General features: G+C 42.6%; 1 pseudogene; it reads right to left on the bottom strand.

The window, feature by feature from the left end:
- Nucleotides 1-19,669: 19,669 nt before the first annotated feature.
- Nucleotides 19,670-23,593, bottom strand: LOC134757406 (small ribosomal subunit protein uS5-like; annotated as a pseudogene).
- Nucleotides 23,594-23,867: the final 274 nt, after the last annotated feature.

The raw sequence follows: 23,867 nt of genomic DNA, 5'->3' as shown, positions 1-23,867 counted from the left end.
GAATGGCTTTATCCATAGATGATGTTACCTAACTGTCTACTTGCTGTGATGGAGAATTCTGGAAGGTTCTCCCATCCGAGGATGCCTTATCGCACTGAGGGACTGCCGATGATGGATAAAGCATGGTCCTTAACTACAACAGCTTAAATAAATCCTGAGCCTGTCAACCCTGAGCCTACGCGTAGAGAGTATGTGATCGAATAGGAAACTTAATGGCACAAAGTGATTGCACGACAGCACAGTGTGGAAAGGATGTGGACTTGATAGTGAGACTGATGTAAATTGAGTAGCACCCTCCAGAAAGATACGTTCAAGTCCTAACTTCCATGGCTTGTGAGTGTGACATTACTTGGAAATAGGGTCTTTGCAGATGTAATTAAGGATCTCGAGGATGAGATCACTCTGTTTAGAGTGGGCCCTAAATGCATTCCTTATAAACGAAAAGGAGAGGGAGTTTAGGCACAGATCGTCACAGAGGGAGATCTCTGTGAACACAGACACAGAGATGGGTGTGAATCAGCTACAAGGCCAGGAATGCTGAGGCTTGCTGGCAGCCACCAGAAGCTGTTCCAAGAGGGAGAAGCGTGGAACAGATTCTCTCGCTGAGCCACCAGATGGAACCAACCCTGCCAACACCTTGATTTCAGACTTCTGGCCTCCAGCACCGTGAGATGATAAATCTGCTGTATGAAGCCACCTGGATTGTAGTGATTTGTTACCACAGCCTAAGGACACTAACACAGGTGACCTGGGTTCAAATCAATGCTTCCCCAGCCTGTGGCCCAGAGCATCGAACTTTAAATGTCCTCCTCTGTAAACTAGAGTTCCTATTAGCTACCTCACAGAGAAATCAAAAAAACAGTCAAGACTGCTGTGATCCCCCTCCACACCCCTTACAGCCTCTTTGACCAATGGCATGAGACTTAACATCTTGTGTCTCAGTTTCCTCATCCATAAAATGGAGGTGAAAATAGCAGCTACCTCGTAGGCTGGCGTGAGAAGTACGGGAGATGCTGCCCAGAGACCACAGGGGCGGGGCACATGAGGCCCTCGGCCCATGTAAGCTGCCTGTGCTGACCTGTTGTCATGGTGACCGCCGTGGGAACTGAGCTGACCGGAAGACCAGTAAGGTTTGGGATGAGCAGGAAGCTTCCGTAGGAGAAAAAACCTGAAGTGGACCTTGAAGCAATGGTTCCATTTGGATGGGTCACAGAGAGGGATCGGCATCTGGGGCGGGGTTGGCTCAGGAACCTAAGAAAGGAGTGGGAGACGCTGTGTGCATGCATGCGCGGACCTCTCCACCTAAGCAAAGGCCCTGGAGAGCCTGGTGAGCTGAATTAAGAAGAAGGCTGGACAGCTGGGCTGAAGTTAAATTCACTAGAAACTCCACAGCGAGTTTAGACATGGGATATGGTTTGGCTGTGTCCCCACCAAAATCTCACCTTGAATTGTAATCCCCGTAATCCCCAAGTGTCACAAGAGGGACCCTGTGGGAGGTAATTGAATCATGGGGGTGGTTTCCCCTAAGCTGTTTTCATGATAGTGAGTGAGATCTGATGGTTTTATAAGCACCTGGCATTTCTCCTACTGGCACTCATCCTCTCTCCTGCAGCCCTGTGAACAGGTGCCTTCTGCCATGATTGTAAGTTTCCTGAGGCCTCCCCAGCCCCGCGGAATTTGAGTCAATTAAACCTCTTTTCTTTATAAATTACCCAGTCTCAGGTATTTCTTCCTAGCAGCATGAGAACGGACTAATACAACATGATACAATGGAAAACGAGAAGACATTAAAATCGTTGAGTAAGGGAATAATTCACAAAACAAGGATGCTTAGGAAGGATGAACCCAGCAGGAAGGAGTAAAGCTGTGCTCCTCAAACCTTCCGTTGTGAAGGGCGAGTTTTCTTCCAATCCATCACTGACCAGTGCTGCTGTAATAGATGGTAGAAATAATTTCTAGAACACGAAATGGAAACAAGACCAACTACAAAAATACAAGCCAAAATTTGTATTCTTAGATCCAAACATACATAACATTGCTCTAATTGTCATAAACATTTTTGAACTCTTATCCCAATTTCTGCCTGATCATCACAGACCCACGAGGAGCCACTGGTCAGAAGACAATCCATGGCGGAGGGCTCCTGAAGAGGAGAGGGCGAGCCTAGCAGGGAGGGCAGAGGAGGAGAGGAGCAGAGAAGGTGCCCAGGAGGCCACCGCCATCTTCAGGGAAGCAGAAGACAAAGGTGGTGAAATGCAGATGGCGGAGAGAGTCACAAGTAAGGTATTTTGAAATGTAAATTGATGGTGAGGACAATGAGCTATAGCTAAATAAGGAGCAGCTGACCCCAAATAAAATGTGACGTTAATAAAATGGCGTTGTTTATAGAAATGGGAGGAACAGGAGAAAGGTGCCCCAAATGGGAGAAATAACCGCATACTTAGAGTGAATGCACCTGAAATACTGTATCTTCTGGACTTCGGGGTCTTACAACATCGGGTTGCATTTCCACCCCCGCCCCACAATTGATAGAGAACAAGACGTTACTTTGCTAAGTACTGCCTTTGTGACTAGAATTACAGACTGAAAATATCAACACTACTAAATTACAGTAAATTTTGTGGGCCAAAAATAAATACTGTCATGATAGGGAAAGTATTACAAGAAAAACTCTTGGCATATGTATTTTTACAACTCCCTAGGTAATTACGATGTGCACCTCAGCTGAAAAAGTCATTGCATTACTTTGATGAATATTAGGCAAGAGTAAAAAGGTAGAGTAGTCAAACGGATATAACTTACTTTAATGTACATATGTAAATTGATATACCAAAAAGATAACAATCTTTGTAAATTAGCAAGCTAAGAAATGCAAATAAGTCAATCCATACCTCTCTATGGATGTAAAAAATAAAACCCTCTTGCTTTAAAAAAAAAAAAAAAAAAAAAAAAGTGAAGGATTCTCCTGGCCACAGGAGGTCAGTATTGCTTCAAAACAAAATTACCCTAAATCTCCGGGGGCATAATGGTCTTTTAAAAAATGATTATATTTTCTTCTTAAAAAAAAAGGTTAGTTTTTGATATGTCTGATTTCTAGGCTTTACTGAGTGACAGATGGTTACAGCATGTGAAAAAATATCAACTTGTTAAAAAATCAACTTGTTAAAAATATGTATTTCATGCAAAATTGAACTTGGAGCCTCCTCATTTAAAAGCAATCCTAGAAATTAAGAGAAGGGAGAAAATTATATATATGTCAGAGAGGATGCATGTGTTCAATTCAACACAGAGCTCAGTGCCAAGGAAAAATGAGAACCGCGTCTTCAATTTCTCACTTTGTAACTGAAGAGGTCAGATACACACTCATGACATCTTTTGGTAAAAATACAAAAATGAAAAATAAATGCTGTACTGTAGACAGTGATGGTAGAGAATAGTATTGACTGAATCGTTGCAATGTCCTCATTATAAGATTGAGAGAAATGAGAAGTAAAGACATGACAGAGGGAAGGAGAGTTGGATCACTGTGAACATACGGGTGAAAAATTATAAGTAGCCTGTTGAGATCTTGTGGGGATGATTGGACCAGCATTTGGGGATGTTGTGTAAGATGGAATCACACACATTGCCCAAGTTCCAGCCTTATTTGAAACGTTCTGATATTCATTCATTCATTCATTGCTCTAGACAAAGTTTGGACAAAAGCAAACAAAGCCCAGCCATCATGGAGCTGTGTTAAGTGAGTAGACAAATTCCTGGATATGCAATTCTCTACCTTGTGATAAAGGCTCTGAAAGAACAGGGCAGAGTGATCAGAGAAGGCTTCTTCAAAGAAATGCCATTTAAGCTGAGACCTGAGGACGTTCAGGCCAAGAGATGGGGATCAGACTGCAGGTCTTGAAACCCCAAGGCCAGCGTGACTGATGCACAGTGAATTAGAGGGAGAGAGAATTCTGGGTCTCAAGGAGTTTCAATCTTATCCCAAATGCAATGGGAAACCACTGGATGAAACTGGAATCATGTGATCTAATTTACACACTTTTTAAGAAGTATTTTGGGCCAGGCACAGTGGCTCATGCCTGTAATCCCAGCACTTTGGGAGGCCAAGGTGGGCAGAGCACATGAGGTCAGGAGTTCAAGACCAGCCTGGCCAACATGGTAAAACCCTGTCTCCACTAAAAATACAAAATTGGCTGGGTGTGGTGGTGGGCACCTGTAGTCCCAGCTACTCAGGAGGCTGAGGCAGGAGAGTCACTTGAACCAGGGAGGCAGAGGTTGCAATGAGCCAAGATCTTGCCACTGCACTCTAGCCTGGGTGACAGAGCAAGACTCCATCTCAAATAAATAAATTAATTAAATGTCAAAGTATTTTGGCTGCTGTGTGTGTGAATGGGAAGGGGATTCAGCAAGAATGGAAATGGAGAAACGCAAATGTGCTTAGGAAGCTAGTGCGGTTGTCCAGGAAGATGATGCCTGGGAAGAAGAAAGCAAACAGATTCCTGGCATTTAAAAGCAGAACCAGAAACTCTTATTGGTGGGACAGATGAGAGAAGCCATATTTTTGCTCACCCCGTATGAGTGTATGCATTTCTGCCTCTACTGCTGAAACCTACAGAAATATTAACCTTTCCTCTTAGAAGTAAAATTATTAAATGATCAGTTTATACAAAGAAGTATCAAATAATAAATCAGTGATTGTGTTGATTTATGTACATAAAATAATATCAATTGAATGCTATGACTTTTTAATGATAATGGAAACAAAATTATATTCAGCCAAATGCTTTTACAATTAAAGTTTAATAAAGAAAAGATTAAAAGATTATTATTCCTTTGACATTCTGATTTTATATCCATTGTTCAAAGTCTCTGTTGATTTTTTCTCTTAGAAATATTCATAGAAAATGAATATATTGGGTTCAAAAATATTCACCTCGAAATCTGTACAGTCACATTTCATTTCCATCCTACAAGAGCATTTTCAACAACGTGCAAGCACTGTGATAAGAGTATCTTCCTCAGCCAGGCGACTAACAGGGGAGATGATGTGTCTGTGGATGCTTCTAAATCTTATCTAAAGTACAAGAACTAAGATGCTTCACGTGGGCAAAGCTGCTCTCCTAAATTAGTTCTGGACTTTCTAGTGAAAATGGAAGTTACCTGGGCAAGCTGGTTTTCACTAAGCAGAACCAGATTGTCAACTCTTATGCCTGGAATCTTAAGTGAATAGATTTCTTTTTTTTTTTCTTTTTTTTTTTTTGAGACAGAGTCTCCCTCTGTTGCCCAGGCTGGAGTGCAGTGGCACAATCTTGGCTCGCTGCAACCTCCATCTCCCGGGTTCAAGCAATTCTCCTGCCTCAGCCTCCCAAGTAGCTGGGACCACAGACACAGGCCACGACTCCCGTCTAATTTTTGTATTTTTAGTAGAGACGGGGTTTCACCATGTGGACCAGGCTGGTTTTGAACTCCTGGCCTGAAGCAATCCACCTGCCTCAGCCTCCCAAAGTGCTGGGATTACAGGCGTGAGTCACTACCACCCAGCCAGTTTTTGTATTTTTAGTAGAGACGGGGTTTCACCATGTTGGCCAGGCTGATCTCAAACTCCTGACCTCAGGTGATCTGCCCACCTCGGCCTCTGAAAGTTCTGTGAATACAGGTGTGAGCCACCATGATCGGCCAAGTGAATAGATTTTTTTTTTTTTTTTTAAGACAGAGTCTCGCTGTTGTCCAGGCTGGAGTGCAGTGGTGATCTCGGCTCACTACAACCTCCGCCTTCCAGGTTCAAGGGATTCTCCTGCCTCAGCCTCCCGAGTAGCTGGGACTAGAGGTGCCTGCCACCACACCTGGCTAATTTTTTTGTATTTTTTTTAGTAGAGACGGGGTTTCACTGTGTTAGCCAGGATGGTCTCGATCTCCTGACCTCGTGATCCACCTGCCTCGGCCTCCCAAAGTGCTGGGATTACAGGCATGACCCACCACGTCCAACCCAAGTGAATAGATTTCCAAAGGTGTTCCTGGCAGGTGCCAGGTGGAGACTTCAATGTGTGGGGGTTTGGGGCACTTTTAAACTATAGAACATAAGGATAACAAGGCAGTTAACTATAATGACTGCAATTTTCCTGTAGATGAGTTGAGCACAAAAAGCAAACAAGGCACTGAGCAGTCTCTGTTGAATGCCAGGGGTGCGTTTAGAACCCCTGGTTCTAAACTTGATTTAAGCTTTAAGCTTGGTTCACATAACACTTACCTGGATCTGGTCCCATAAGACTCTCTCTATGCCCATACTTTGTATACTGCCTTGTCCACATCACTGTCTCTATTCTAAGGAACAGCCCAATAATTCTTCACGCCTCTCTTTCTTGATTGTTATATGAGTAAATCGAGATAATGGTTGCAAAGTGCTTTGAAAAGATGAAAAGTGCAACAGAAATGCAAGACGTTATAATTAATTATGTTTTTTTATGATTGATCTGTTACATTGTATTATGACTATCGACCTTATTATCTAAGTATAGAATAGGTATATAACTATAATTTTATATTGTGTAACAGTACAGATTGTTTATTCTTAGTCCTCAACAAAGAAATGAATACTAAAATCTCCTTAAAAGATTTTTTTTTTAACTACAGCTATCTTGGCTTTATCCCAAATCCTTAAATCTGACTTTCTAAGGGTGGGATAGAGGCATATGTGTTTTTTCAACTCCCTAGTAATTCCGATGTGCACCTCAGCTTAAAAACATCACTGCATTACTTTTGTGAATATTAGGTAAGAGTACAAAGGTAGTGGTTAAATGGATATAACTTATTTTAATGTGCACATATACATTGATATTCTAAAAAGATAACAATCTTTCTAAATTAGCAAGCTAAGAAATGCAAATGATATCAATTAATCTATACCTCTCTATGGATTAAAAAAAAAAAAGCTGTGCCCTATATAGATTGTGCTTCTCTGCTTCACCTGTCACTCACTACTATAGTACCTCTGTATCTCTGCTTCCCCCCTAAAACTGGAAGTCTCTCCAGAAGGCATCTCACAGGTAATCAAAAACACATTCCCATCTACCAGTGTGGCAACTTCTGTATCTCTGCCCCTTTCCAATGCCTCTGCTGTGTGTGAGCGCTCCTGGCTGCCACTAGCGCCATCACCCATCCATGCCAGTTAAGATCCCAGTGCCAGTGCTGCAGGGCATGGAGTCCTCGCTTGGAGCCAAAGCCACTGCACTGCACTGGCCCTAAGGTCACTGAGATCTGCGTGCTGGCCCCTGGGTGCACACAGCGCTGCGATATCCTGTGTTACGCAGTGATGTGGAGAGAATCTCCCACCCCCTCCGCCACACACACCTCCCCGTCTAGGCTTCATTTCTGTGTTGGTTTCCCAAAAGTGCTTCTTTACACTCCCAGTGCCTCTCCAAGATTTTTATAAAATTAGCTGTATCTGTTTTTAGTCCCCAGACTTGAAAACCTCATGTGAAGGATGAGTGTGTAGACAGAGGGAGAAGATCTGAGGCTAAGAGGGTGAGAAGGGCTGAGACAGAGGGCTGAGGGACAGCTGACACCTGGGGCGTTTCTGTCCTGCCTCGTTTGGCTCAGTCTGCTCCTCCCTATTGTCAGGAGCTGCTCCTTAGAAAGGGCTGCTCCCTGGGTCTGGCAGAAATGCTTGAGTTCTAGTATGACCACAACGTGAGTTTAGGCTGTGACCCTGTTAGGAAAGGGGTCTCAATCCAGACCCCAAGAGAGGGTTCTTGGATCTCTCGCAAGAAAGAATCCAGGGTGAGTCCATAAAGTGAAAGCAAGTTTATTAAGAAAGTCGAGGAATAAAGAATGGCTACTCCATAGACAGAGCAGCCCTAAAGGCTGCTGGTTGCCCATTTTTATGGTTATTTTTGATGATATGCTAAACAAGGGGTGGATTATTCATGTCTCCCCTTTTTAGACCATATAGGGTAACTTCCTGACGTTGCCATGGCATTTGTAAACTCTCAGGGTGCTGGTGGGAGTGTAGCAGTGAGGACGACCAGAGGTCACTCTCGTGGCCATCTTGGTTTTGATGGGTTTTGTCCAGCTTCTTTACTGCAACGTGTTTTATCAGCCAGGTCTTTAGGACCTGTACCTTGTGCCGACCTTCTATCTCATCCTGTGACTTAGAATGCCTTAACCATCTGGGAATGCAGCCTGGTAGGTCTCAGCATCATTTTACCCAGCTCCTATTCAAGATGGACTTGCTCTGGTTCACATGCCTCTGACAAACCTACCCTTGCAGATGTGGGATTTGTCCCTGATTTGCCGTGGGAGAGAAATCTGACAGGCCAGTAATATCATAAGAAAAATTATGGGAAAACCTGTTTTATTTACAATTAAGCATGTAATTTAGCCCTTACATACAAAGAACTGTTCCAATATTTATCTTTCAGTTTTCATAAACATGTGATAAATCTATACTGGTATTCTTTTCCCCTTCTTCTTCTACTCAACGACAACTTTGTCATGGAGTTAAAAAATTCTGACCACCATGCAGGTCTGTTAACAAAGTGTGGGCCGGGCGCGGTGGCTCACACCTATAATCCTAGCACTTTGGGAGGCCAAGGCAGGTGGATCACCTGAGGTTAGGTGTTCGAGACCAGCTTGACCAACATGGAGAAACCCTATCTCTACTAAAAATACAAAAATAGCCAGGCATGGTGGCGCATGCTGTAATCACAGCTACTAGGTAGGCTGAGGCAGAAGAATCACTTGAACCCGGGAGGTGAAGGTTGCAGTGAGCCAATATCACGCCATTGCACTCCAGCCTGGGAAACAAGAACAAAACTCCATCTCAAAAAAAAAAAAAAAAAAACACAGAAGTGTATCAGGCTGGGCGCGGTGGCTCACAACTGTAATCCCAACACTTTGGGAGACCAAGGCAGGCAGATCACGAGGTCAGGAGATCAAGACCATCCTGGCTAAAAGAGTGAAACCCTGTCTCTAATAAAAATACAAAAAATTAGCCAGGCATGGTGGCACGCACCTGTGGTGTCTGCTACTTGGGAGGCTGAAACAGGAGAATCGTTTGAACCTGGGAGGCAGAGGTTGCAGTGAGCCGAGGTTGCACCGCGGCACTCCAGCCTGGGCAACAGAGCGAGACTCCACCTCTAAAAGCAAAAAAAAAAAAAGAAAGAAAGGGTGTCAATAAAGCCTTCTTTGTCAGTGGCATGTCTCCTGGCTCTGTAGTATAGTAGGCACCCATGTCAGACATTATTGGTCAAGCAACATCTGTACTTATTCCTGATATCTGTGGGAGAGGCAAACTCTGGGCTAACATCTCATTAATGAATGCAGAGTTGGGGAGTGTGAGGCTTCCAGTTGCAGATAAGCATCAGAAATGCCTCTAAACTTGCAGCTCTGACTGTCCCAAAAGCTCTCCATCAGGCTTACCCCATTAGGTAATTGGTGTCATTTCCCAGGCTGTGACATGTATGCAAGCACACGTCTTAATTTAGGGAGAAGGGAAAGAGGACTGTAAATTGGTCTGGTAACTCCTCCATCTGGCTACAAGTCAGAGAAGATGCAAGCATGATCTCAAACAGTTTACAAAAAAACATATTTATTTTGAGATAATTTCAGACTTACAGAAAAGTTGCAAAAAAAGTACCATGAATACCCATACAAACTTCAACTGGATTCCTAAATATTGACATTGTATCATGTTTGCTCCATCATTCTCTCTGTGTCTTAATGGGTCTTTTTCTGAACAGTTGAGGAGTAAGTTGCAGACATAATAATGCTTTCCTATTCCTAAATATTTCTGTCTTACTAACCACAGTACAATCATCAAAATCAGAAGTTAGCATTGATATACTACTATTACCTAGCAGGTAGATCTTATGCCAATTGTCCCACAAATGTCCTGTGTAGCAAAAGGAAGAAAACACAGTGTTTTACGGCTTTTGAGTGGAGTCACAATGGTTCTGAGACCTTGTCCAGTAACAGGGACCACAAGAACTGTTAGGACCCAGTCTGCCACAGTCCTGATCTAAAATACCCTTTGGTATTTAGGACATGGACATCTGCTGATCTTTTCTAAACTGAAGAGAGAAATTGAGGACATAGAATGTTGGTTATATGCCTTTTGTTTTTTTCTCTGTTTCTCTTTTGACCAACTTATTTTAATGCAGCAACTCCTCACAGACTGCCTGATACACCCAACAAATATCTTTAGTTCTGGGGGATAGAGAGTTGTATAAGATGTGGTTCCAACACCCCTGTGAATCAAAATGTTATTAAATAATCAGTAACTAAACAGAAATGAAATAGTAGTGTTAGGAATGATAAATTCCTCTTCAAAAGGTTTAATTGTGTAATGTTTTTGTTCTTTGTTGAAAAGCCCAACCTCCTTGTCGTCTCTTGTTTCTAGCTTGCAAACCATCCTCCCACTCTTGTTGCACCCTGACATACCCAGACATGTCCAGACATGCCTTGTACTATAATGGACAGACAACTCCTACCCCCTCCTTCTCTTACAAATCACACACTTACCCTATTTAGAAAAGTTTAAGTCTTAGCCAACCAGGATCAGTTTAGATTGTGCAGTCCAACCCTAGCCTATAAGGGAATGACACAGGGACAGGAACTGTGTTAAGGTTAAAAATCCCTTCCTTCCTTTGTTCTGTGTGCTCTTATGGTCAGGACAGATGCGAACAGCATCCTTCTGCAGAAATAAATGTGCCTTGCTGAGAAATTCTCTAAGTGCTGGTTTTTCCTTGTGGCACTGAGCACCTGTTTCTAACAGTAGTAAGGTTAATGGTGGCAGAGAACCAAGTTACCCCAAGTTACCAGCAGCGAATCCATACAGGTCCTCAGCAACTTCAGCCCTTGTCTCCTCAGAAGAAAGAAACTGGCCAAGGGGCATGAGGCAGAAAAAAAGACTGAGGCAATTTTCAGAGCAGGAATGGAAGTTTATTTAAAAAGGCTTTATGAATGATACAATGGACTTGGAGACCAGGGCAGGGGGAAGGGTAGAAAGGGGGCGAGGGATAAAAGACTACAAACTGGGTGTAGTGTACACTGCTTGGGTGATGAATGCACCAAAATCTCACAAATCACCACTATAAAACTTACTCATGTAACCAAATCCCACCTGTTCCCCAAAAACCTATGGAAATAAGAATTTTTTAAAAAAGAAAAAACAAGAAGACTTTCTTCATAGTAACTATGCTGAAAAGAAATCTATAAGAAATGAATTTCAGGTTTTCTGGAAAGTTCTGACTGAATGACTGCACTATATTATTAGAGTGGTTTATTATGTAATTCCAGACTGTAATTATATAATATTCCAAATTAACTGTCACCAATAAAAATGCAACATTGTTGAAAATAGAAAAAATAAATAAAAAATAAAATGAGTAAATAAATAAATAAATTTTAAACATAAAAAGCCTTTAGAACAGGAAAGAAAGGAAAATTCACTTGGAAGAGACCCAAGTAAGCCCCTGAAAGTCCAAGAGAGAAAAGAACAAAAGGCTGGGCATGGTGGTTCATCCCTGTAATCCCAGCACTTCGGGAGGCCGAGGCGGGCAGATCACCTGAGGTCAGAAGTTCTAGGCAAGCCCGGCCAACATGGTGAAACCCTGTCTCTACTAAAAATACAAAAATTAGCTGGGCGTGGTGGCATGTACCTGTAATCCCAGCTACTCAGGAGGCTGAGGCACAAGAATCGCTTGAACCCAGGAGCCAGAGTTTGCAGTGAGCCGAGATCGCACCACTGCTCTCCAGCCTGGGCGACAGAGCAAGACTCAGTCTCGAAGGGTAAAAAAAAAAAATAGAACAACAAACAGCACTTTAACCTTGATCCTGGGACTTTACAGACTCGCCTCTTTCCCATGATTCTCCCCTTAGGGTGGGCTTCCTGCATGCGCAGTGTTTTCCTCACCCTTTGGACTTGAGCACATCCCAGTGTGTTTAGGGATTTATGCGCATGCCCATCTGAGGCTCTCTTCCCTTTTCCAATGGTGTGTACCCCACCCAGAACATGGTACTTCGCCATTATTGTCTTTTAACAGGCATGCCCAGTAGCTTCTTCCTGGGGTCTGCATTCAGTTAACATTTTGATGTTAACAGGTGTGGACCATCAGGAAATGGCCTCTCCCTGGCTGCCAAATTATCATTTTTAAAGAGGCAATGTGATAATTGCCAAACCATCGCCCGACATTCCCAGTGGGTAGGGGCGAAGGAGAGCCCTCTCCTGCCCTGCTCATATGTAACTACCTGTAACAGGAAGAAGGAAGAATACAATATATGGTCGAGTGTTTGATAGACAACATGTCAAACAATTTATATACTTATTTATTTTTTACACAAATATGGTGTCATTTTTAATGACATTTGGCATTATTATCTCTATTTTATAAATGAGGAAATACAGGATCATAAAAATGAAGAAATCTGTCGAGCGTCTTCATGCAGTGAGACACAGAGCCAGGATCTGAACCAAGGTTGACCTCCAAAGCCCAAGCTTTGTTCCATGAAAACAAGAGGTATAAACAGATAACACAGAGCAAATGTGAGAAGAGAGAAGTGGGGACACAGGAAGACTTCCCAGGTCTCAAGGACAAAGGTATATTTGAGCACAGACTGAAGAATGGATGAGACTTTGAGGGTAAAGATGAAAGAAACAATCCAAAGGGGAAAGCCAGGGACTTGAAGGAGCTGACTGCAGTGTCCAATGCTTTGACTCAGCAAAACAGCCAAATCAGGTTCCCATGACAGGGCAGAGGATACACAGCTTCTTGAAAGCTTGAGTGTGCCCAAGGGTCCTTGCAGTAACAGCAGAAAGCTCAGAAAGATAATTCCTACCATTAGGCAGGAAACAGCTTCTCCCGGGGACTCGGTGGTTGATAAGCTTTCTTTTCACCAGGGAGCTTTTTCTGATTTCTTTTCTTAGGAGGAAGACTTGCCTATTTAAGATAAAGAGTAGAAGGCAGTACTGGCAGCACTTTTCTAAATTAAATAACTCCTCAGGGTGCCAGTCTGTTAAGTGTGGACAGAAGCAAAGAGGCAGGACTTGCTGGGCTCCTGCCCATTCATGAAGCAAAAATTGCAGAGTTCCCCAGGAAGCCACGCGGTTTTGTGGACATCTAAATTTCTGACACAAAGAGATATTATTTGTTTACTTTTTGCATATTCAAAGGAAAGACAGTAATGCATAATAGATTCAGCAGGACATTGCATCCTGTACAAAAATTTTATTGATCATACTATCACTAACTTCTCCTGAAAAATGACTATAGTAGCCTAATTGAATAATTTTCTATTGTAAATATTCAAATTATATTACGGACTTAGATCAGCATTTTTTGAAAGATGCTCCTTGTGAAGTTTGGAAAGGTACACGGAGTTCAGCTTTTTAAAACTACATTTAAGATCCAAGGCTTACTTCTTACCGTGGCTTACTCCTGTAATCCCAGCACTTTGGGAGGCCAAGACAGGAGGATCACTTAAGTCCAGCCTAAGCAACATGGTGAGACCCTGTCTCTACAAAAAATAAAGCATTAGCCAGGTGTAGTGTCACGCACCTGTAATCTCAGCTACTCAGGAGGCTGAGGTAAAAGGATTCCTTCAGCCCAGGAGTCTGATTGCAGTGAGCTATGATCACGACACTGCACTCTGGCCTAGGCAATAGAGTGCAGTTTATCTGAGTTTAACTCAGCTTCAAATATAAAGGAGAAACTTTGAGTACCCTAAACTGCCATGAGCTTAACTACTTACACACTGCTACCTCTGGCCACTAAGCCAGGAGAGAGAAGCAAGTATCCCTCGTTACATCCCAAGCTCCCTTCAGCTGTGAGACACAGGAGCTTCTGCTTCCCTCCCCACAGGGTAGGCTGTAGTCATTCCCCTCCCTCCAAGTTCATGAACACTGCCTGCCATTTTTTGTAGGTAAACTGCTCATTTATTAATCTTATAAAATCATGAATGAATGAACAACTAGTGAGTATGAAAAAACATGTGTTGTCCTATACAGGAAGCCTGAGATCACCAGCTCAGGTGGAGCCAAGAGGAATTTTGCCAGAAGCCCTATTCACGGTATGTTTTCTATTTGTCTCTCCAATATCTTCCTACATCTCTAACCACCACAGTGCAAGGATGGGAAGAGTACAAAGATCCTTCCCATTCAGTCGTCACTACGAAAGAGATTAACTCACATTCCCACTTAATTCAGGGGCAAGAACGCCCCATATGAAGGATACCTAATAACATTTCTACTTAACCTCACTAATGCAATTAAAGTGAGAAAAAGAAATAAGTGGTACAAAAAGTAGAAGATTGGAGATAACATTTCTATAAAATTCCTAATTTGTAGAAAATGTGTCACCATTAAAAATGCAAGCAAAACCATTCAAAGAGTTCAGCAACTACTTTAAACAAATAGTCCAGGTGCGGTGACTCAACCTGTAATCCTGGCACTTTGGGAGGCGAGGCAGGTGGAACACTGGAGCCCAGGAGTTCAAGACCAACCTGGGTAACATAGCGAGACCCCCATCTCTATAAAAAATACAAAAATTAGCTGGGCATGGTCGTACATGCCTGTACTCCTGGCTGTTCGGGAGGCTGAGGTGGGAGGATTTTGGGAGCCTGGGAGATCGAGGTTGCAGTGAGCCATGATTGCACCACTGCATTTTAGCCTGGGCAACAAAGCAAGACTCTGTCTCAAAAAAGCAAAAATGAAAAATCAATAAATAACAAAATTAATTATTTTATAATTAAGCTTATTTTAAGCTTATTTTTTAAACATAATTATTTTATAACTAAGCATGAACTATAATAGGAAAAAAAGGAGGAAAAAGAAATAACATAAACTATAAGATTCAAATGAATAAATCTCTTTAAAAGTGGACAAGACCTTTATAGAAAAAACTAAAAATATCATTGAAGGATACACAATAAAGGATTGTGAATAGTAGAGATGTAATCCATGTTATTCAATGGTAAGACACATAGATACATTAGAATTTTACTAAAAAATCAGTGAAACTCCAATTTTAAAAATTGTAAGCAAGGTTTTTCTTATAACTGAACATGCCTATTCTTAATATAGAAGAGCAAAGACATTTCTAAAGACAAAACATGGCGGGGAAGGATAAGATCTTGCCTATTAGATAATAAGGATTATTACAAAACCATAGTCAATTAGGAGAGGGAGTTTGTTGCAGTACTAAGTAGATCAGTGTTTCAGAGAGGCTGGAGACATACCAGTCTTTTCAATAAATCTGAGAAAATTGGTCATCCGTATGGAAAATATTGTATCCCTCACTTACATCATATAAAGAAATAATTCAAAGCCTACTAAAATGCCAGGCATGAAAATCAAATCCATTAAAACATTTAAAAGAATTATAAGAGCAAGATTTTATGACTATGGTAGAAAATGATTTTTCAAACAAGATTTCTTTAAAACAACAAATGATAAAAAAGGTGTATTTGACAACATAAAAAATTTTTAAAACTTTCATGAAACAAAAGACACCACAAACAAAGTGAAAATACAAGCACAAACTGGTACAAAAGATTTGCAATACTTAAAGAAAGGCAAGGGTTGGCCAGGTGCGGTGGCTCACGCCTATAATCCCAGCACTTTGGGAGGCTGAGGTAGGGGGCTAATCCAAGGTCAGGAGCTTGAGACAAGCCTGGCCAACATGGTGAAACCCCATCTCTACAAAAAAAAAAAATATATGTATATATATGCAAGGCCAGGCCTGGTGGTGGGTGCCTATAATCCCAGCTACTTGGGAGGCTGAGGCAGGAGAATCACTTGAACCTGGGAGGCGGAGGTTGCAGTGAGCCGAGATTGCACCACTACACTCTAACCTGGGCAATAACAGAGTGAGATTCCATCTCAAAAAATATATATATATGCAATACTTAAAGAGAGTGTCCAGAATCCACAAAGGGTGATAAATAAATAAGAAAGAGATAAACTATCCAATATAAAGAGAGATGGGGGTACAAACCCACCGTTCACAGAATAGGAAACAGAGTCAAGAAACATTTGACAAGATGCTCAATTTCACTAGTAATATGAAAAATAATAGTTAAATGGAATACTGAAATTAAACCACTTTGTATCCATCAGAGAAGCAAAAAATCCGAACTCTAATAATAATAAGCATTGACAAAGACATGGACAAACTTCATTTATTTCAAGAGGAAAGACCATGGTTACAACCACTCTGGAGAACAATTGGGTAAGATCTCATAAAGTTAAAGGTATACTCAGAAATTCCAAAACACTCAGAAATTCTACCTCTAGGCCTAGACCATGGAGAAATTCTTGCACATGTAGACCAGAAGATACATATAGCTCATAGCTCTGTTGTTTATGATGATGGCAAAGCATAACCATCCTAAAAATCCATCAACAATCAAATAGAAAAATAGATTTTTTAATTAACACAGGGCAATTACTACGTTTCAGGAATGTTCTATTTTTTGTTGTTGTTGTTTTGTTTTGTTTTTGTGTGTGTGTGTGTTTTTCTTTTTTTTTTTGAGACGGAGTCTCGCTCTGTCGCCCAGGCCGGACTGCGGACTGCAGTGGCGCAATCTCGGCTCACTGCAAGCTCCGCTTCCGGGGTTCACGCCATTCTCCTGCCTCAGCCTCCCGAGTAGTTGGGACTACAGGCGCCCGCCACCGCGCCCAGCTAATTTTTTTGTATTTTTAGTAGAGACGGGGTTTCACCTTGTTAGCCAGGATGGTCTCGATCTCCTGACCTCATGATCCACCCGCCTCGGCCTCCCAAAGTGCTGGGATTACAGGCGTGAGCCACCGCGCCCGGCCAGGAATGTTCTATTGTAAGAACGTTAAAAATATTAAATTATTTAACTTTCAAAAGAACTCTATAAGATAGATAGGTTTTTATGAATTTTAATACTTCCACTATTTTTAGTGATTATTTTCCCCATTTTATAGATTAGGATATTAAGACACACAGAAATAAGCCCAAGGTCATTCAGCTGGTTAGAAATAAAGTCATGCAGTGGAACACTACAGAACAAAGGAAAGGAATGAAATAAAATTATATGTAGCATTATGGATAAATATCAAACCGTAAGAAAAAGTAGGTTGTAGACTGATACAGTAACGTACCATTACATTAGTCTGAAAGATGCAAATCAATACTGCATGAGTTTCCTAGGGCTGCCATCACAAATAAGCATGAACTGGGTAGCTGACAACAGAAATGTATCCTCTCACCCTTTTGGAGGCCGGAAGTTGGAATCCAAGGGACCAGCAGGGCAGCACTCCTTCAAAGGCCCTAGGGGTTCCTGCCTGGCCCTTTCCAGCTTCCGGTGGCTCCAGGACGTCCTTGGCTTGTGGCCGTATCGCTCCAGTCTCTGCCTCCATCTTCACATGGTCTTCTCTTTTCTGTCTTGTAAGGACACTTGTTGGATTTAGGGTCCACCGGATGGTGGAGGATCATGTCTTTTCTATATCCACCAAGACAGTTCCCAAATAACGGCACACTCACAGGTTGCAGAGGGTCAGGATGTGGACATACCCTTTGGGAGGACCAGCATTCAACCCTCTACAAATATTGGCGGTAATTTACAGGTATTTACCTAAGTAATGAAAAGCCATTTAAAAAAAATCTCATGGAAATAATAAACACTAAACCCTCCCCTGGGAAAGAAAGGAGGGAGAGAGTAACAGAAGAGGAAGGTATTACAGAGGGGGAAAGTGTCTCTGTAATTTGTTCTCATTTTAATCCTGGAGCAAATATGGCATTTTAAATCTACAGTTAATATAGCAACATGTTGAGCTTTGATAGGGCTGAGGGGCAGACACACACCTGTTGGCCATGATTTTCTCTGAAATTTTCTTTTTCTTTTTCTTTTTTTTGTTTTGTGACAGAGTCTCGCTCTGTTGCCCAGGCTGAAGTGCAGTGGTGTGATCTCGGTTCACTGCAGCTTCCATCTCCCGGCTTCAAGTGATTCTCCTTCCTCAGCCTCCGAGTAGCTGGGATTACAGGTGCCTGACACCATGTCTGGCTAACTTTTGTATTTTTAGTAGAGACAGGGTTTCACCATGTTAGCCAGGCTAGTCTCGAACTCCTGACCTCAGGTGATCCACCCACCTTGACCTCTCAAAGTGCTGGGATTACAGGTGTGAGCCACTGTGCCTGGCTGATTTTCTCTGTAACTTTTTATAATTAAGAAATATTTCATAATGAAACAATGCAAAGATGTCCTCTGCCTTAACTCTATCATGGTATTTGGAAGAGTTACTTTTGACAGGTCCTTGTTGAACCTTGTCTGCAAGCTGTTATTAAACATCTATGGTATTATCCACTACTTCTCTCAGTCCTATTTGAATCGGCTCCAAGTCAGAGTTCCTCCGTGCTTTCCCAACTCACCTCTTAACATATACAGCCTTTCCTCTCCACCATTTAGTTTGCTTTAGATGTTTTTTTTTCTTATTAAGAACACCACTGCTCCAATAATGATGAACTGATTTCCAAATGTCAAAGACTAATCCAACACAGAAATATCAAAGCAAAGACTGCAGATAAGCAACATGGCTTCCTCGTGATGTTTGCTGTGCTTCTAGAAAACAACTTTTCTCATGAGTCTTTTAAATCATGTTTTATCTTTACAATAATGAGTACTCTTGCCTTCTTTGAGAACAACCTCACCTCTCCCAGAGAAGTAGCATCAGCAAGTTGATGGGCTGAGACTTATTTCTCCTGGGGTGACCTGCCAATAGCAGAATAATTAGCATAGTCCCCTCTAAAGCACTAATTTTTTTCAATATTCTTTTAAAATTCTCCAGCCAAAAATGATGGGAACCATGATTATTCCTGGCCACTGCCATCTCTAAAGTGGAATTACTCTTCTTTCTATACCCAGCCATATAAAATTAAGACAATCCACTGAAATATAATTACTCATGTTTTGAAAAATAAACAGCTAAAGTAAAGCTACAGCAGTTTTAGTAATGTGCTGTTTTATTTTAGGTGATGGGAAAACCAAAAGTTATACAACTATTTATGAGGTTCAATGATGAAAGTATCACATTATTTAAAAAATTAATCTGAGTAATCATGATAGTATGGAATTTAAAATTAGAGGCAGGGTGAGGTGGCTCACGCTTGTTATCCCAGCACTTTGGGAGGCCGAGGTGGGCAGATCACTTGAGGTCAGGAGTTTGAGACCAGCCTGGCCAACATGGCCAAACCATGTCTTTAATAAAAATATAAAAATTAGTTGTGCGTGGTGGCACTCACCTGTAATCTCAGCTACTCGGGAGGCTAAGGCAGGAGAATCGTTTGAACTCTGGCGGTGGAGGTTGCAGTGAGCTGAGATCACGCCACTGCACTCCAGCCTGGGTGACAGAGCAAGATTCTGTCTCAAAAAAAAAAAAAGAAAGAAAAAGAAAAGAAACGAATTTAGAATTTAGAATCAGAAGACTTTAATTCCTGGTTCTTCCAGTGATCAGCTGTGTGACATTGGACAAGTTAGTTCCGTAAACCTCAATGTGCAACGTTGGGCTAATGAAGTAGCTACCTGATAAGATTGAAATAGATATTAAAAAATAATAAATAGGCATTCCATATATCATAGCTCAGGCTGCCATACAAAATATCATAGACAGGGTGACTTAAACAACAAAAATGTATTTCTCACAGTTCTGTAAGCTGGAAGTCCAAGATCAAGGTGGCCACAAGGTGGTTTCATTCGGAGACCAATTCTCTTGGCCAGCAGATGGCAGCCTTCTCGCTGTGGGCTCACATGGCCTCTTATATGCCTGTGGGGAAAGAGAGAGGGCTCTCCGGTATCTCTTGGTGTAAGGATACTGTATCTATCCAGAGCCCTACCCTTCTGACCTCATTTAACCTTATTTACCTCCTTATAGGCCCTATCTTTAATTATAGTCACAGTTGGGGGTTAAGACTTCAACATATCAATTTGCGGGAGACACAGTTCAGTCTGTAATACCTAGGTAATATTAGTATCAGATATTTTAAGGCAGCCACAGGACTGGGCGCAGTGGCCTGTAATCCCAGCACTTTGTGAGGCCGAGGCGGGCAGATCACCTGAGGTAGGGAGCTCAAGACCAGCCTGACCAACACGGAGAAACCCCGTCTCTACTAAAAATACAAAATTAGCCAGGCGTGGTGGCTCATGCCTGTAATCTCAGCTACTAGGGAGGCGGAGGCAGGAGAATCGCTTGAACCCGGGAGGTGGAGGTTGTGGTGAGCTGAGATTGTGCCATTGCACTCCAGCCTGGGCAACAAGAGCAAAACTCCATTTCAAAAAAAAAAAAAAAAAGGCAGCCACAGTACTTCTTCCGTGCATGTTTGTTGTTTTTTATTGGCCTGACAGAAAAACCCATGAGAAATAAAAATGAAATGCTAAGCTCCTCAACTCACTGAATGGACCCCCTCTTGGTCCAGGGGACCCCAGAGTAACCTTGGAAACTGAGTTCTTGACCATGATGGGATGGGGTCAGACACACCTCAATGTGCCCTTCCCTTGCTGGCCACCATTAAGCTTTCTTCCCTAAGAGCAAAACAGAAACCAGTCTTTCAAATGATTCCACCGCTATTGACCAACCTGACACTGCCCGCCCCTCCTTTTTGCCTGATAAGAGACTATGGACCATGGAGTCTACAAGGAATGTGCAGTTGGAATTTTTGTGTCCTCTGGTTCACCTTTTGAAGTCAGAAGGCCAAACACTCCACTCTCCGATCATGCTAACATGGCCATTTTCTGAACACGGATCCCTTGGAGAAGCAGGAAGCTTTATTGCTCATGCACGTTTCCTCTTTCATAAAGATTCATGACTTCTCCTGTAGCTTATTAAACACATATATTCAGCCACTTCATTCAGCATATATTCCTGTTCCTGTTGCCCCTCCCTCAAAATGTCTGTTTCTGGCTTCCCAGCCTGTCAGATGGCCACCCTGCAGGCTGCAACCCTTTCCAAATTTATAAGCCGTGTCATTCTTCAGTTGACAACCATAATCCCTATGGCATAACTTGCACTGCATGAAAATTATATTGATAGGTGTAACCAAAATAAATAACTTTATTAAGTTATGTAATTAGAGGTATGTGGAATTTTTCACTCTGCTTTCTCATGAAACAAAGCATAATCATTATTTCAACGCTCCTACAAAATAGTTATAATCACCACTGTCATGTCTTAATGTTTTACAGTTGGAATAGTAAAAACTATGTCCCTGTAATATACTAAAAAGTTGTAAGTGCTTACCTAAGAATATCCTTTAATGAAAGATGTTTGTTCAGGTTTCTGCCTCAGCCTCTGAGTAGCTGGGATTAGAGGCACCCGCCACCACGCCCGCCTAATTTTTGTATTTTTAGTAGAGACGAGGTTTCACCATGTTGGCCATGCTAATCTCAACCTCCTGACCTCGGGTGATCTGCCTACCTCGGCCTCCCAAAGTGCTGGGATTACAGGTATGAGCCACTGTACCTGGCCCATTGTACCATTTTCTTACTATGAAGATGTTTATTTTTATTTGAACTTCCTGGACAATAAAAATAATGTTACAGTTTTAAACACTGCTATATGTATTTATATATTATACTTTTTGAAAAGGCAATGAATGACAGATCACATCAGTTTATACTTTTACCATAGCAGTATGAGCTGCCATTTCCTGATACCCTCACAAATACTGGTCATTATTGTTCCTTTCTACTCTCTGCCAAATTGGCAAGTGGAAAATTACTTGACATTTTTATTTGCCTTTCTTTGGTTTCTATTGAGTTCAACTTTTTTTTTTTTAAGACGGAGTCTTGCTCTGTTGCCAGACTGCAGTGCAGTGGCACGATCTCGGCTCACTGCAACCTCCACCTCCCGGGTTCAAGCAATTCTCCTGCCTCAACTTCCCAAGTAGCCGGGACTACAGGCACCCGCCACCAAGTCTGGCTAATTTTTGTATTTTTAGTAGAGACAGGGTTTCACCATGTTGGCCAAGATGGTCTTGATCTCTTGTCCTCATGATCTGCCTGCCTTGGCCTCCCAGAGTGCTGGGATTATAGGCGTAAACCACCGTGCCCGACCTGAGTTCAACTTTTTTCACACTTCTTGTTGTCCACTCAAGGTTTCATTTGTACAATACATATCTCTGATTAGTAGGGTTTTGTTAAGTACATGATGATATCTGCAATCTTGGGAAACGGACTTTATGGGAGGTAACTTCACTATTCATAAAACCTCCCAACTTGATTCTTCTTATACTCAAAATATTATTAAATCCCACACTGACCCTGCACTGCGGCATCCTGAGAAAACTCCACCTGCACCCTCTGGGTGTGACACAATTCCTACATTCCATTGTCAGGCAGATAGTGAAGATTACTTAGTACTAGGTGGGGGGATGTTTTATAGGAATTCCTGGGCTTCAGTTTAATCCAATGTTGAATGCCAAACCCTCCAAGGTGACACTTCCTCTTTCATCACGTGGACTTTTCATCCTTAAATCTTCTTCTAGCGTGTTGCTGTGTAATCCTCCTTGACTGAATAAACAGTTAGGACTGTATTTCTCAACTCAGGGAGAATTTCTATTGCCTGATGTCTGGATTTGTCAGAAGTCTCACCCAGCCTATTATAATCAATCTTTATTTTAGAAGCTGTTCTTTTTTCTTTTTTTCCTCCACAGGCTTAATTCACTTTATTTTTTGTGTATAAAACCCTGTGTTGTAGCCACAGCTGGAGCCTGGGTCCTCCGCACGGAGACTCTGGCGTCGGCCTTGACCAGGTGTGGTCAGTGAATTCCTGATAGGAAGACTTGGTGAATACACGCTCCTTCCAAAGGTCGGGGGGTCAGGTAGCTGTAGGTCTTAGAGCTGTAAGGTCAAAGGTGGCCTTGGCGCAGTTGCCCAGGGTGGCAGTGCAGCCCCTGGCTGAGGTGTAGCAGACATCCATACCAGCCATCATGAGCAGCTTCTTGGGCACAGGCGCCGAGACGGTGCCAGTGCCCCTGGGCGTGGGGATGAAGCCGACCAGCACAGAGCCGCAGCGGCCTGTCACCTTGTAAGGGACGGTGTGGGGCTTGCCGATCTTGTTCCCCCAGTAGCCTCTGCACACGGGGACAATGGAGAGCTTGGCCAGGATAATGGCCCCGCGGATAGCAGTGGCCAACTCTTTGGAGCACTTAACACGCACACCGACGTGGCAATTATAGTCCCCAATGGCAACAAATGCCTTGAACCTGGTGCGCTCGCCGGCGCGGGTCTGCTTCTGCACCGGCATAATCTTCAAAACCTCGTCCTTGAGAGAGGCCCCCAGGAAAAAGCCAATGATCTCAGATTCCTTGATGGGCAGGGAGAAGAGATAGGTCTCCTCCAGGGACTTGATCTTCATGTCCTTGACCAGGAGGCCCAGCTTGGTAATGGGTGTCCACCCCTTATCCTTGGCCTTGACTCCGCGAGCTCCGCAGCCTCCGCCCTGGCCCGGTCCACGGCCAGATCCACAGCCGCGACCCCGGCCCGGATGCCACTGCGGAAACCTCAGCGGAAACCACCACAGTTCCCCATCCCAGGGTCCCCCGGGGCTTCCGGCCCCCGCTGCACCGGCGTTATCCGCCATTTGGTGTTTTCTCAGAGAAGACGTAGAAGCTGTTCTTGTTCGTCATCACTACGTAACATCCTTTGTTTTAGAAGCTCTTCTATGTTCCTCATCACTATGTAACTTGTTTGTTTTAGAAGCTGTTCTATGTTCGTCATCACGACGTAACATCCTTTGTTTTAGAAGCTCTTCTATGTTCCTCATCGCTACGTATTCCTTTGTTTTAGAAGCTCTTCTATGTTCCTCATCACTATGTAACTTGTTTGTTTTAGAAGCTGTTCTATGTTCGTCATCA

This window comes from Gorilla gorilla, chromosome 17, assembly GCF_029281585.2.
Source record: "Gorilla gorilla gorilla isolate KB3781 chromosome 17, NHGRI_mGorGor1-v2.1_pri, whole genome shotgun sequence".
Classification (NCBI taxonomy): Eukaryota; Metazoa; Chordata; class Mammalia; order Primates; family Hominidae; genus Gorilla; species Gorilla gorilla.
This window is presented reverse-complemented; position numbering and strand designations above follow the sequence as displayed.